Source organism: Bidens hawaiensis, unplaced genomic scaffold (genome assembly GCF_021521415.1).
Source record: "Bidens hawaiensis isolate Kalapana, Puna unplaced genomic scaffold, B.hawaiensis_p1.1 tig00036714_1, whole genome shotgun sequence".
Taxonomy (NCBI): domain Eukaryota; kingdom Viridiplantae; phylum Streptophyta; class Magnoliopsida; order Asterales; family Asteraceae; genus Bidens; species Bidens hawaiensis.
Genome location: NW_027496401.1, coordinates 192802 through 207699, shown reverse-complemented (window position 1 = coordinate 207699; position 14898 = coordinate 192802). Strand labels below are relative to the sequence as shown.

At 38.0% G+C, this 14898-nt stretch overlaps 1 pseudogene across 1 annotated transcript; it reads right to left on the bottom strand.

Annotated features, from left to right (window-relative positions):
• Positions 1-3359: 3359 nt before the first annotated feature.
• LOC143588696 (chaperone protein ClpB3, mitochondrial-like) lies at positions 3360-14609 on the bottom strand (annotated as a pseudogene). The gene is made up of 10 exons (XR_013145154.1): positions 14553-14609; positions 13289-13508; positions 12969-13203; positions 12683-12878; positions 12540-12594; positions 6589-6741; positions 6102-6410; positions 5750-6015; positions 4738-5667; positions 3360-3784 (listed from the first exon to the last, which is right to left on the bottom strand). The product of XR_013145154.1 is annotated as a chaperone protein ClpB3, mitochondrial-like (transcript).
• Positions 14610-14898: the final 289 nt, after the last annotated feature.

Below are 14898 nucleotides of genomic sequence, written 5' to 3'. Positions count from 1 at the left end.
TTAACCTTACTTGTTTATGTGAACCGCATTCGGAGAGGTCCAACATAATCTCAGAATAGTATGATCATACGCCAGTCGCTATAGCCTTTGTGCTTCCCGACATCTCAGTTATACTTGGTCTTTTGGTTAATTTGTTATTCTCATATGACTTGTTGCAGCTACGTATTTTGTTATATATTACTATATGTACAACAAACTGGTGTGTTGCTCACTCAACATGTGTTGTTGACAAAATTCTATTTTATACGCATATGCAGGTTATCGTAGAAATTTAATGCAGGTTGGTGAAGACTTAGTGAAGAAATTAAGTTAGAAAGATATAATCAAGAATTTAATTTGTAATTGGTTGTTTGTTTAATAAGTTGTATTTTGTACTTGAGTTATTTGAATTATTAAATTATTAAATTAGATATTGAAACTTATATTGTGCATGATAGTAACCTTGAGAGCTGTGACAATCAGTTCGCGCCCCGACATTTCCGCCGTAGGTTGGGGTGTGACATAAAAGAAAACCTGAACAAAATGAACAGTTATTATTATTAATAAGAGCAGTTATTGGAAACCGCAATCTGAAGCAACCATCACATTAACTGTCTTGTCAGAAATTCAAAAAATAAGCAAAACCGTTTCAAAGCCTCAAAGCCTTTAAGCAATAACAAAATATGTGCAAAAGTCAGATGTCTTTGAGCCTACTTCACAAAAGCCTCTGACTTGGGGGGCTGATGACGGGGGGTAGCTCAAAGTCTGGTAAAATGGCTTTCACACATTAACGCTAAAAAGGTTAGAAGGTTAAAATGTTAGTTTTCCCGCCCAAATAAGGAAAAACAAGTATGTGAACAGTAAAAGCGTAACAGTGCCACGTCAAATCACTGTTTCACATCATCCCTAAGCCGTAACAGAGGGGGACACGCTCAGAAAAAGTATTATTATTATATATCGTTAAACGAATGTCAAAAGCTTCCCGCCATAAAACCGTCAACCCTCTACCAAACTGGAGGTTCATTAGTTTATCCATTGGACAAAAGGCTTGCATTCATCTCTCTATAAAAGGAATACAAATCAGCCATTAAAGAACACACCAGATTTGAGAGTTAACATATACTCTCTGATCTTCTCTTCTTCTTTGAGAAACTTGCACTTTGCTTGCTTCTTTCTTACTTCAAGAACATCATAGCTTCACTAAGAACTTCATCCAAAAACCGGTTCCAAACATCTCGGTCTTAGATCCTTAGTGAACAATAACAGTAACAACTAAACTAGTGAACCTCTCTCTACGTTTTGCAAACGTAGAGGGACACGACGAACTGCGTTAGCTTAACCGGAACCTTTGAAGCATGTTAGCCTAACCAGTCCATTCACTATTATTGGTCTTATAATTGTTATAGCAACAGGAAACCATCGTGTACTTTCTCACAAACAAAATTGAAAAAATACAAAGTGCTTCTTAGTGTAAGAGTGAAATGTTGGAGAAACAAATGGATTTGAACCTTGACACTAAAAACCTTAACACTAAATTGTGTTCTTGAATAATGAATACAGAAACGGAAAGTTAAAGTCGACGATGGGTTTTTTTAATTGGCTAGGAAACTCGTGGGGTTATGTGAAAGAATATTTAATAGCATGTTGTGATGATGCTTTTAGTTACTGAGATCGGGAAGCAACAGGTTATTAAACCTCAACAATTTCTTTAAAACTTAGCTTGAACTTCAAACTCAACTCACTATAATATAAAAACTCAAGCTATTTATAAACCTAACAAACATAATTTAACTAGAAGTGAGAATTAAGAAAAGATAACATAAAACTTAAATAATAATAATAATAATAATAATAATAATAATAATAATAATAATAATAAATTTGATTTAATCTCCTCCTTATCCTCCACTTGAGTTTGACCTCGCCATCCCTCGGTTTTATCTTTTAACGAATCAGGATTAAATATATCGTGGAATACAGATTTTTCGAGTAGTGTTGAGCACGTAAATTGTCACAATAAATGGTCAGAGTAGTAGTTGATGCATAAATGTAATCCAACTCGGACAATAATGAAGCGAATCACTGTGCTTATTGTCGATGTGGAGGCGACAATATAGAATTCCGTCTTGGTGGAGGAACGGTATAGGGTACTTTGTCGCTTAGGGCTCAATGCGAAAGGATTATAAGACAACATGGTGTGGGTGGTATTTGAGGTTGGGGGGTTTAGCCGTGGAGGAACGTGATAGGGTACTTTGTCGTTTGGGACTCCATGCAATAGGATTATAAGACACTTGGTGTGGGCGTTATTTGGTGTTGTGTGTGTGGAAAGGGGATGGGGTAGGTCGCTAGGTAAAAGGGCCGGTATAGCCTCAGAACACCGGTATGACGATAAAGGAGGATGAGACAAGGCCATAAGATGCTTTTCACTATCTCTCTCTCACACACACACGAGCACACACACATAATAGGGCAGTAAGAGGCTTGAGCTCACAATAGGGCTTTATGAAGGTCTATGTCCCATAAAACTTTAAAAGAAGAAAATTAACAAAGTATTATATTTGGGAATAGTGAGAAAAAAAACATCTTTGTATAATACACGTCCGCCGCCCTCCCTCCCGTCCACCCCGTAGCTCCCCGTCCCATCGCACCTCCTTGTCGCTGTCTCCGCAACTCTACCCATCTCAAATGAAATTCAATTTGAAGATGTCAAGAACACCAAGAACACACACACTGTGTGAGTGAATACACCTTAGATTTGTGGTTTTTTTTTTAAATTCTTGTACAAAACTTTGTGGTTAAAGGTTTGAATCTGGATGATGATGATGATAAATCTGTTGATTATTGAGATTGAATGTGCTTCGTGTTTGGGTTTGATGGTAGGAGGATGAGGATGATGATGGTGTTCACAGGAAAATGATGATGATGGTTGACAAGCTGCTGCTTTCACATTATTATTATTATTAATGATCTAATTACTAAAGTGCCTTTGAACCAAACGATCAATCTAAAAACAAAGGTTCAATATGCGCAACCAGTGACTCATATCAGTATTATGAATAACACATGGGTTCAATATGCGCAATTTCATAATTAGTGGTTCAACATGCTCCCGCCCATATTACACAGGGAGGCAAATCATATTTTCTCAAACACCATTTATTATAAAAAAAACTGAAATAAAGTTATATTATATCTAACATTCTGTCTTGTTAAACAATATTATAATTATAAATTTTAATAAAAGGCTTAATGCACAAATAAGACAGCAAATGAATTATAACCATAACCGTGCCCTATATCTTATTTTGTTGTTATAACTTATTGTTATAAATCAGTTGGTAGCAAACTAGCAGTTATGCATTTAGCAACCGGAAAAAAAACATCTCACACCATTTTGCAAGTGAAGAAGATGTTAAGACAGCAGCATAAAGTTTCATAACAAAAACAACCTCTCAACTATATAACTACCACTACACCAAAACCATGTATGAACAAACAACTCACATGCCCTTTATTCAACTACTTGCTACCATCTCCTCCGTACCCGATTGCCTCTCTAATTTCCTGATATGAACACCATCCTTAGCTGTTGCCGACACGTCAACAATTACAGTATCATCTTCATTAAAATCTCCTCTCAGTATCCCCATCGATATCTCATTCTCACCAGCTGCTGTATCACCCTCTTCACGGGCCGTGCCCCAAAGTTCGGGTCAAACCCGAGCTTCCCAAGAAAATCAGCAGCTTCTTCGGTGTAACGAAGATCGATCTTCTTCTGTTTAAGTCTATCTTTTACCCGATTCAACTGCAGTACAACAATAAGCATACTAAGTAATCACATTTTCTTTTTCTTCTAGTCGAGCCGCTCGTGAGCTTATTCGAAATCAATTTACTTGAATTGAGCCTATTCGAGCTTACTAGTGAGTTAAAAAAGCTCGAGCATAAACATAGCCTTATTAATTAACAGGCCCGAGCCTAGCTTCACTTATCAAGCTCAAGTCGGCTCACGAGCCTAAACAAGCCCATTACTTATATAACTTTATTCAATGTATTATATATATACACACACACACAATAATAATTATCTATAAAATTATGATAAAAACAACTAAATAGTATATATTATGTTACATACAAATTTTATATTAAAAATTAATAAATAGTCAACAAACCAAGCCCGGGCCTAGCTCAGGCTTGAAAAACTACTCATAGTTTATATTAAAAAATTAATAATAGTCAACAAACCAAGCCCGGGCCAAGCTCAAGCTTGAAAAACTACTCATGAATTGAGCTCACGCTATAGCAATATGGCTAGAAATGAGCCAAGCTCAAGCTCCCACTTAACTCGTAAGTTAAACGAGCCGAGCTCTAGCTTAAATGAACTCAGGTTCGCTCAAGCTCGCGCTTTAAAAATAGAGCTTGAAACGAGCCGAAATCGAGAAAAAAGAAGTTCAGGCTCGCTTGAGCTCGCAATTTAGAAATAGAGCTTGAAACGAGCCGACGATTCTAGCCTCCAGAAGCGTCATAAGGATGAACTTATAGAAAGCCTCCTCTGCACGATTTTGGCTGTTTTACCCATTTCTTGCTTGAGCTCTTATTTAACTCGCAAGTTAAACAAGTCGAGCTCGAGATTAAACAAGCTCAGGCTGGCTCGAGCCCGAATCGAGCTCAGCTTGCCCGACGTGTTTACAAACCCATAGTTTCAGGGTATCAGACTATTAATGTTAAATAATCACATCATTTTTTGCATAAATGTACCTGAATTTCAACAATATTTCTGATCTGTGTTGAATCAAGCGGTTGGAAAACGATATATTCATCAATCCGGTTCATGAACTCAGGTCTAAAAGTTTGTCTAGCTAAATCAACCACTTGTTTCTTCATCAAATCGTAAACCGCATCCTTGCTACCATGTGCGCTTTGTAGCGTGTCGAGTATATAATGGGACCCAATATTAGATGTCATTATAACAACTGAATTTGTAAAGCTAACAGTTCGTCCTTGAGAATCAGTTATTCTTCCATCATCTAACAGTTGTAACAGAATGTTGAAAACATCATGGTGCGCTTTCTCAATTTCATCAAAAAGGACAACCGAGTACGGTCTTCGCCGAACCGCTTCAGTCAACTGACCGCCTTCTTCATACCCCACATAGCCAGGTGGCGCACCGACTAACCGCGAGACAGCGTGCTTCTCCATGTATTCACTCATATCGATTCTTACGAGAGCGTTTTCCGTGTTGAAAAGGTAACTCGCAAAAGCTTTTGCAAGCTCGGTTTTACCGACACCAGTGGGACCCATGAACATGAAGCTTGCAATCGGTTTGTTTGGATCGGAAAGACCGGCTCGTGACCGTCTTATTGCATCTGCCACGGATTTGACTGCCATATCTTGACCAATGACTCGTTTGTGGAGAACTTGTTTGAGTGAAACAAGTTTATCTCGTTCAGATTGTTGGAGATTTGATAAGGGTATTCCCGTCCATTTGCTCACGATTTCAGCAATATCGATATCGGTAACTTCTTCACGAAGCAAAGATTTTCCTGAATGTTGGTAATCATAAAGATTCTTCTCGGCTTCGTCCAGCTGGCGTTGAAGGGTCATTAACGTTCCGTATTTGAGCTCTGCAGCACGGTTAAGATCATAATCCCGTTCAGCAGCTTCCATTTCTTGGTTTACCCTATCAATCTTTTGAAAAATATTAGCACAATGGCACAATAACATTTATTAATTGTTAATTAGTTAGTTTTCAGTTTAAACTGTTAGTTACTTCCTCCTTGATTGACCGAATCCGGGTTATCAAAGATTTTTCACGTTCCCACTGCTCATTAAACGCCTTTTGTTTCTCTTTGAAAGAGTCTAGATCGGCTTCAAGTTTGGTCAACCGTTCTTTCGATGCTTTATCGGTGTCGTTTTTGAGAGATAATCGCTCCATCTCGAGCTTCAAAATAGCTCGGTCGATCTCATCTAACTCAGTGGGCTTAGAAGTAATCTCCATTTTTAATTTTGCAGCCGATTCATCTACCAAATCAATAGCTGCAGAACCACAAACTAACATCAATAAACAAAAATAAAGCTCTAAATCAATAAAGTGGATCATTTTATATTGTTTTATGTTTGACCTTTGTCGGGTAAAAACCGTTCAGTTATGTAACGGTCGGCAAGAACAGCAGCGGAAATGAGAGCACCGTCAGATATTTTGACCCCATGATGCAGTTCATACCGTTCACGCAACCCACGAAGAATGGAAATTGTGTCCTCAACAGACGGTTGATCACAAAACACTTGTTGAAATCTACGTTCAAGAGCCGGGTCTTTTTCAATGTATTTTCGGTACTCGTTTAATGTCGTTGCTCCGATGCATCGAAGCTCGCCTCGACCCAACATAGGCTTTAGTAGATTTCCAGCATCCATTGCTCCACCAGTAGCTCCTGTAACACAAGTAAACATTATATTATCTTAAATAAATCTTAAAAATCTTAAAAAAAATTATATTATCTTAAATCTTAAATAATAACATTAATAATAATAATAATAATAATAATAATTATCATTATTATTGTTGTTGTTGTTGTTGTAACTACAACAATAGAAAGTAAAACTGTTTACCTGCACCGACTACTGTGTGGATTTCATCAATGAATAAAACAATTTGCCCATTAGATGCTGTGACTTCTTTCAGAACGGCTTTAAGGCGTTCCTCAAAATCTCCTCTGAATTTATAGCACCAGCAAGCAACGAACCCATATCCAGAGATATCAACTGCTCCGATTATCGAAAAAAAAAATTTGTGACTTGACATTAAATGGTGTGCATGAAACCGAAAAACGAACAAAGATAACCAAAACCAAACAAAAACATCGGTTTGGTTTAATGTCATCGTACAGACAGAAATTTCAGTTCGGTTTTGGTTTTGCACGTGATTAAAACCGAAATAACCGAAGCCGGAGAAAAACTAAATATTTAGTTTTATGTTTTCATAAAAACCATTAAGTATGATTTTAAATTTTGCATGTAATTAAAACCAAACAGAATTAATAAATTTTAATTTATTATTTTGAATTTTAGGCATTTTTTAAAACTTAATAGTGTACCCAAAAATTTTAGCCAAAAATGTATAATAATCAATATATTATTAGTCAACAAAAAGATTTCAGGCCAAGTTCATTTTGTTGAGCTGACCTTTTTTTGGCCCAGAATTTCAAGCCCAAATGGAAAAACCGAAAAAAAACCTAATCAAATAGAGTTTATCGCTTAATATTTTTTTTCTGAATTTTAGGTAACATCTAAGAATTTAGTAAAATAGTATCATTCTTTTTTACGTCGGATAATAACAAGCCAAAATTTCAAAACTGAAACTAATACGAACCAAATACCAAAACCAAACGGTTTTCGAAACTCAAAAACTACAACCTCAGTATTTGGTTCGGTTTGGGCCCAAAACTGGCCTATGCACATCCCTAATTGTTAGGTTCGGAGTCACACACAAACACGAATACAATAGTAAAACCGAAAGAATAAACTAAAGAGACACAAGGATTTAAGTGGTTCGGTCACGGTGTATGACCTACGTCCACTGTCGATAACTAGGGTTTTTTTTATTATTGAGTGATACAAACTTATAAGTACAGGAGAGAATATATAGACTAGACAATTAGGGTTTAACCCTTTAACTAAACTAGGCCTGATTAGAGCTTTTGGGCTTGGCCAAAACTCAAACAGCTTAATCTCCTAATTCTGTCTATTCGTCTAAACCGGACCCGACCCATGATGGATCGGAGACCACAACATAACAATCTCCCACTTGGGCTTCGAGACATCTTCTCTAAACCACCACTTGGATGCGTCAAGCATTTCAACCTGCTCCCATTTGGAGACGTAAAATGTCTTCACCTGCATTGCCTTGTACATGTAAAATAAAACCCATCTGGTTTTGCACCTCCTAGTTACCCTCGCCTTCTCAACATTATTCCTGAAGGCCTGCTGAAGCTCTGCACAGCTTCAGCTTATCCAGCATCACCGGCTTGGTGAACATATCTGCTGGATTCTTAGCACGTGAGATATTTTTCAAACTGAAAACACCATCACTGATCAAATCTCTGACAAAGTGATATCTCCTCCCGATGTGCTTAGTCTTCGAATGATAGACTGGATTCTTCGCAAGTTTCACTGCACTCTCATTGTCACAATATAAGAAGAACTCTGCCTGTTTCTTTCCCAACTCTTCAAGAAAAGTTCTCAACCATACTAATTCTTTACTTGCTTCGGCTGCTGCCATATATTCTGCCTCAGTAGTTGATAAAGCAACACTTTTCTGAAGTCTGGACATCCAACATACTGCTGTTCCCCCAACTGTGAAAACATAACCAGTAGTGCTTTTAAACGTCTTCTTACATCCACCCAGATCAGCATCTGAATAACCCCTGAGAATTGTATCCTTCCCCTTAAAACATAACCCCAAACTGGAAGTACCCTTTAAGTATCTGAGTAACCATTTCACCGCTTCCCAATGTTCCTTTCCCGGATCCGACATAAAACGACTAACTACCCCGACAGCATGAGCAATGTCTGGCCGTGTACAAACCATGGCGTACATGAGACTGCCAACAGCAGATGCATACGGAACTTTAGCCATCTCTGTTCTTTCTTCCTCTGTTCTGGGAGACTGGTCTTTGGTAAGTTTGAAATGACTTCCCAGAGGTGTGTTTCTCGGTTTAGTCTTCTCATCATCCATCCTGAATCTTTCTAACACTTTCCCTATGTATTTCTCTTGGGATAGTGTTATGGAGCCATCTTTCTTTCTGGATATACTCATCCCCAAAATCTGTTTGGCTGGACCAAGATCTTTCATCTCAAATTCATCAGACAACTGTTTCTTCAACTTGCGAATCTCCTTCATATCAGATCCTGCAATTAACATATCATCTACATAAAGAAGTAGAATGATATATGAGCCTTTAAACTTCTTTAAGTAGCAGCAATGGTCGGCCTCGCATTTCTTGTACCCAGTTCTCACCATAAAATCATCAAACTTTAGGTACCATTGCCTAGGTGTCTGCTTCAGATCATACAAGCTTTTCTTCAATTTGCAGACCCATTTTTCTTTCCCGGCAACCTGAAATCCCTCAGGTTGTGCCATATAGATCTCCTCAAGATCACCATGTAAAAATGCTGTCTTAACATCTAATTGCTCTAGATATAAATTTTCTGCAGCAACAATACTTAAGATCAATCTGATGGTGGTCATCTTCACAACTGGAGAGAATATTTCATTATAATCAATTACCTTCTTTCGCTGGAAACCCTTGACCACTAAACGAGCTTTGTATCGTTTAGACCCATCATGTTCTTCCTTGACTCTATAGACCCATTTATTCTGTAGAACTCTTTTATCTGGTGGAAACTTGGTTAAAACCCATGTCTGGTTTTTACTCAAAGAGTTCATCTCCTCCTTCAAAGCATGCTCCCACTGGAGCGAATCTTTCAACTTAAGTGCTTCATAATAACTCTCTGGCTCACCATTTTCAGTTAAAAGAAGATAATTAACTGAAGGTTTGTAACGTACCGGCTGTTTAGAAACTCTGATGGACCTCCTAACCCAGTGCTGAGGCGGGTCAGGTTCTTATGGAGACCGTTCATCCTCAGACTCTGAACTCCCACTGTCAGAGACTCCCTCTGACTCTTCATTCCACCAATATCATCATCTTCAAATTCAGGAACTGTGGTTTCTTCAGTTTCTGTCTCGGGTTCGGTAGCTGACTCAACTGTCTTTTTCTGAGCATCAATTTCATATTCAACGTGCTCTTTCTGAACCCTTGATTTTGAAGTGTTTCTATCTTTGTATAACTCAGCCTCATTAAAAGTTGCATGCTTGCTTCTGACTACTTTTCTGCTTTCTAAATCCCAAAGCCTGTAGCCCATTTCGTTTGACCCATATCCAATGAAAACATATTTTTTAGCTTTAGCATCAAGCTTGTCATTTTTCACAAGATCATAAGCGCTACACCCAAAGACTTTCAAATGCTTATAATCTGCAGCTTTACCTTTCCACTCTTCTTCTGGTGTCTTGAAACCCAGCGGTACTGACAATCCCCGGATAATTAAATAAGCTGCAGTGTTAACTGCATCTGCCCAAAACGTCTTTGGAAGCCCGGCATTAAGTCTCATACTTCTTGCCCTTTCATTTAACGTCCTGTTCATTCGTTCTGCCACTCCATTTTGTTGAGGAGTGCCAAGGACTGTAAAGATCATCCGAATACCGTACTCTTCACAATAATCACGGAATTCTTTGCTAACGTATTCACCACCGTTATCCGACTTCAAGCATTTCACCTTCAAATCAGTTTCCAATTCAACAGCAGTTTTCCATTTCTTAAAAGTATCAAAAACATCAGATTTATTTTTAAGAAAGTAAACCCATACCTTGCGTGTCGAATCATCAATGAAGGTGACATAATAGTGCGATCCTCCCAAAGAAGAGACTGAAGTTGGTCCATAGACATCAGAGTGAATAAGCTCCAATTTCTGAGCTTTCGGTTGTTTTCCGGTCTTCACAAAAGATACTTTCTTCTTTTTACCGAAAACACATGGTTCACAAAATTCAGATTCAACCTTCTTCAGTTCTGGAATTTTTCCTCTAGCAACGAGCATTTTCATCCCTTTTTCACTCATGTGGCCGAGTCGTTGGTGCCACAAACTAGACTGACTCGGTCCACAGGTCACTGCATTTACCCCATCAGCTGGAATTTCAACCATGTATAAAGGGCCCTTCTTTTTACCTCTGGCGATCACAAGATTCCCTTTCACAACTTTCCATTGACCCCCACCAAACATAACATCATATCCTTGGTCATCTAACTGCCCAACAGAAATTAGCTTTCTTCTAAGGTTAGGAACGACCCGAACATCCTTTAGAGTCCATGAGGTGCCCAATGAAGTTTTTAGTTCAATATCCCCCATCCCCGTGATATCAACAGCATGATTATTAGCCAAACGAACTTTACCAAAATTACCTGTTCGGAGATTCTTCATCTTCTTCGTGCTATAAGTGGCATGAAAAGATGCACCAGAATCCATAATCCATGAATCTGTTGATTCTTCAACACAGCAGATAAGAGTCTCTTCTGAACCTTCTGAATCATCTGAACCGGTGGCCAGATTAACTTCCTTCTTAGATTCTTTCTTTTCTTTTGAAATTGAGGGGTTAGGGCATTGGTTTCTGAAATGCCCTATTTCTTTGCAATTCCAACACTCAATGTCTTTTCTGGGCTTTGACTGACTTCTTCTTCTAGACTTTGACCTACCCCTGCCATTACCTTTCTCTCTTCTCCTACCTCTCCCTTCGGTGCTCAATATAGAACTAGATGTCTCACCAGAATTCCTTCTTCTTATGTCCTCCCCTAAAATCAAATCCCGGACTCCTTCAAAAGTAAGCTTAGTATTCCCAGAAGAACTACTAACTGCAGTAACAGTCCCTGACCAACTTTCGGGTAACGAGGATAACAAGAGTAACGCTTGAACTTCATCATCAAACTTGATATCAACAGAAGACAAAGGAGAAATAATAGTGTTGAAGTCATTAACATGAGAGGTAACAGATGCCCCTTCCTTCATTCTGGTGTTAACTAGCTGTCTAATCAGAAATACCTTGTTTGATGCAGAAGGCTTTTCATACATATTTGACAAGGCTTTCATAAGACCATACGTGGTAGTTTCATTTACAATATTGAATGCCACATTCTTAGCTAGTGAGAGTCTAATAACAGCTATGGCTTTTCTGTCAAGTACCTTCCACTCATCATCTTTCATACTTTCCGGTTTCCTCTCTTCTAGTGCTTCCATTAAGTCTTTCTGACATAGCAAATCCTCAATTTGCATTTTCCACCATCCAAAATCCTGACCATCAAACTTCTCAATCTTGATCTTTCCGTCCTCAGCCATTATCCAAACTGAGTTTTGATTACAGCAAACAACCAAACTACCCAAGGAATAAAAGGACTGGAAACTGATCAGAAAAAACGAACCAGCAGCTGCGGAACCCTAATCAGCGGCGGCGGAACTGTAGCAGCGGCGCGGTACTGTAGCGGCGGCGGTACTGTAGCAGCGGCGGCGGTACTGTAGCAGCGGCGGCGGAACTGTGTGTATAATCGAGAACCAGGCTCTGATGCCAATTGTTAGGTTCGGAGTCACACACAAACACGAATACAATAGTAAAACCGAAAGAATAAACGAAAGAGACACAAGGATTTAAGTGGTTCGGTCACGGTGTATGACCTACGTCCACTGTCGATAACTAGGGTTTTTTTTATTATTGAGTGATACAAACTTATAAGTACAGAAGAGAATATATAGACTAGACAATTAGGGTTTAACCCTTTAACTAAACTGGGCCTGATTAGAGCTTTTGGGCTTGGCCAAAACTCAAACAGCTTAATCTCCTAATTCTGTCTATTCGTCTAAACCGGACCCGACCCATGATGGATCGGAGACCACAACATAACACTAATAAACGCTAATTTAGTAACCATATTTAAGATTAGAACTTGAAAACTTGTTCTAACCTTACGGTTCTTGAGAGGTTCTGGGACATCTCCACGCACAATTCTTTGAGCTAATCTGCATAATACATAAATGTTTATAATGAATTACTGTACACCAATACATGAATACATACAAAATTCAAGAGACAGTAACAATAGCATACCCTTCAGCAATTGCAGTTTTCCCAACACCAGGCTCACCAATAATAACCGGGTTATTCTTTGTTCTTTTGGATAATATCTGAATACACCGCCTGATTTCATCATCTCGGCCTATAACCGGATCAAGTTTACCCCTTCTAGCAAGCTCAGTCAAGTCACTACCATATTTTTCAAGTGCCTCGTATTTCCCTTCAGGGTCTGTTCAATAATAAAACAAGTTTGGTAAAGGAAAAAGAAGTATTAAATTAATTCATTATATCTTTGAAGCAGAAAAGGTGATTTATATACTTTGATCAGTCACTTTCTGACTTCCACGAACCGCTTCAACAGCATCCTTCAGTGATTTCTCACTTAAGTTCAAATCTGTAAACAATTTTTTGCCAAATCTTGTATCTGAAGGGAATGCTAGTACAAGATGTTCTACAGAAATAAAGTCATCTCCCATTTGTTTCTTAAGCTTTTTTGCATTTTCCAATAAAGAACCGAGACTCGACCCTAATCGTGGATTACTAAGGTCACTGACCTGCAAATTGAGTCATTAATTATCATAAACAGAACTCAACAACTCAGTAACTCGTCTCACACTGAGTTACAACCTATAAAAATACCTTTGGTTGTTGAGATATAAAGTCATATGTAGCTTGTAAAACTGATGTGTTGTCTAATCCAGCTTTTGTTAATATCCGTCTCGCTAGCCCCGTCTTTTTGCTCCAAAAGAGCTTTCATCAAATGCTCAGATTCTATAATTTGTTGTTTGTTATGCTGCGCTGCTTCTGTAGCCCCAAGAATCCCCTCCCATGCCATCTCTGTGTAACTTTGTGGAGTATACTAATGTTTTTAACAAATAAAAACATCAAATTAAAATTACAATCCCCTCCCATGCCATCTCAGTGTAACCTTGGATTGAACTAATGTTTTAAACAATATCAAAACATGAAACCATAACTATTCTGATTCGAAAACCATTTATTTTCAGTGTGTTATGATGATTACTATCCCTACCGAGCTCTAACAGGGTATAGAACCAATAACTAACATGCACATCAGATTATAACTATTCTGATTCAGAAACCATTTATAATGCTATCCTAGTTCTAGCACATTATGGCACGAATAACTGATTAACAATAAAAACATCAAACTAAAACTATTCTGATTCAAAAAATCCGTTTATAACAATTTCAGTATGCTACGATAAACGCAATCACTACTGAGTTCTAACAGAATATGACACCAATAACTGTTTTTAACAACAAAAAAACATAAAACTATAATAACTATTCTGATTCAAAAACCATTTATAACCCTTCCACTATGTTACAATAAATGCAATCCCCACCGAGTTCTAGCAGGCACCAATAACTCTTTTCAACAAAACCAAAACATCAAATTATAATTATTCTGTTTCAAAAACCATTTATAACATAACAACTTTAGTACGTTACAATAAATGCAATCCCTACTTAGTTCTAAAAGGCACGGACAACTGTTTTTTTAATTGAACAGTTGACACATGTTTATATAAAAAACATCCAAACCATTTACAATAAAGTGACAGTGACAGTGACAGGCAACACACCCCCTTTTGGATAGCAAGCTCAATCCTACTATTCCAATTCAAAAGCCATTTATACCAATTCCAATATGTCAACACAAATTCAAATCCTACCAAATTCTAAGTGAATATGTTGTATATATAATTACACTACTTGATTTGCACCGTTGGCACATTAATTTAATTTGTATCTGATCCAAAACACGTAACTCCAGCAGAATATATATGTTTATGTTTATCTCAATCAATCAATTAAACAATTTGAAGAGTGTGCATAATAATAATTCTACAAGAAAGTAATATAATATATTATTTACCAATGAGTCGGAAACAGCAGAGGAATAATGTCGAGAAAGCAATCGGGCCGGTGGCATGACGGAGGAAGGCAATATCGGTGGCGAGAAACGTCGGCCTGGCAGTAAGATGCGAATATGTATTGGAAGATAATAATATATCGGTTGCAGGAGCTATTGTGGTGAAACGATGTCGTAATTGAGAGCGAGAGAGAGACGTGTCAATGGCCGAAAGAAGACTGCGCCCAACAGTCCTTCGAATCACGACTGCAGCCATGTGATTGTGGTTCGGATTAATAATATTATTATTTTGAAGATGATAAGATAGTAAAGGATTGGTGAGTTTGGAAACTGGAAGCTTGGAGAAGAA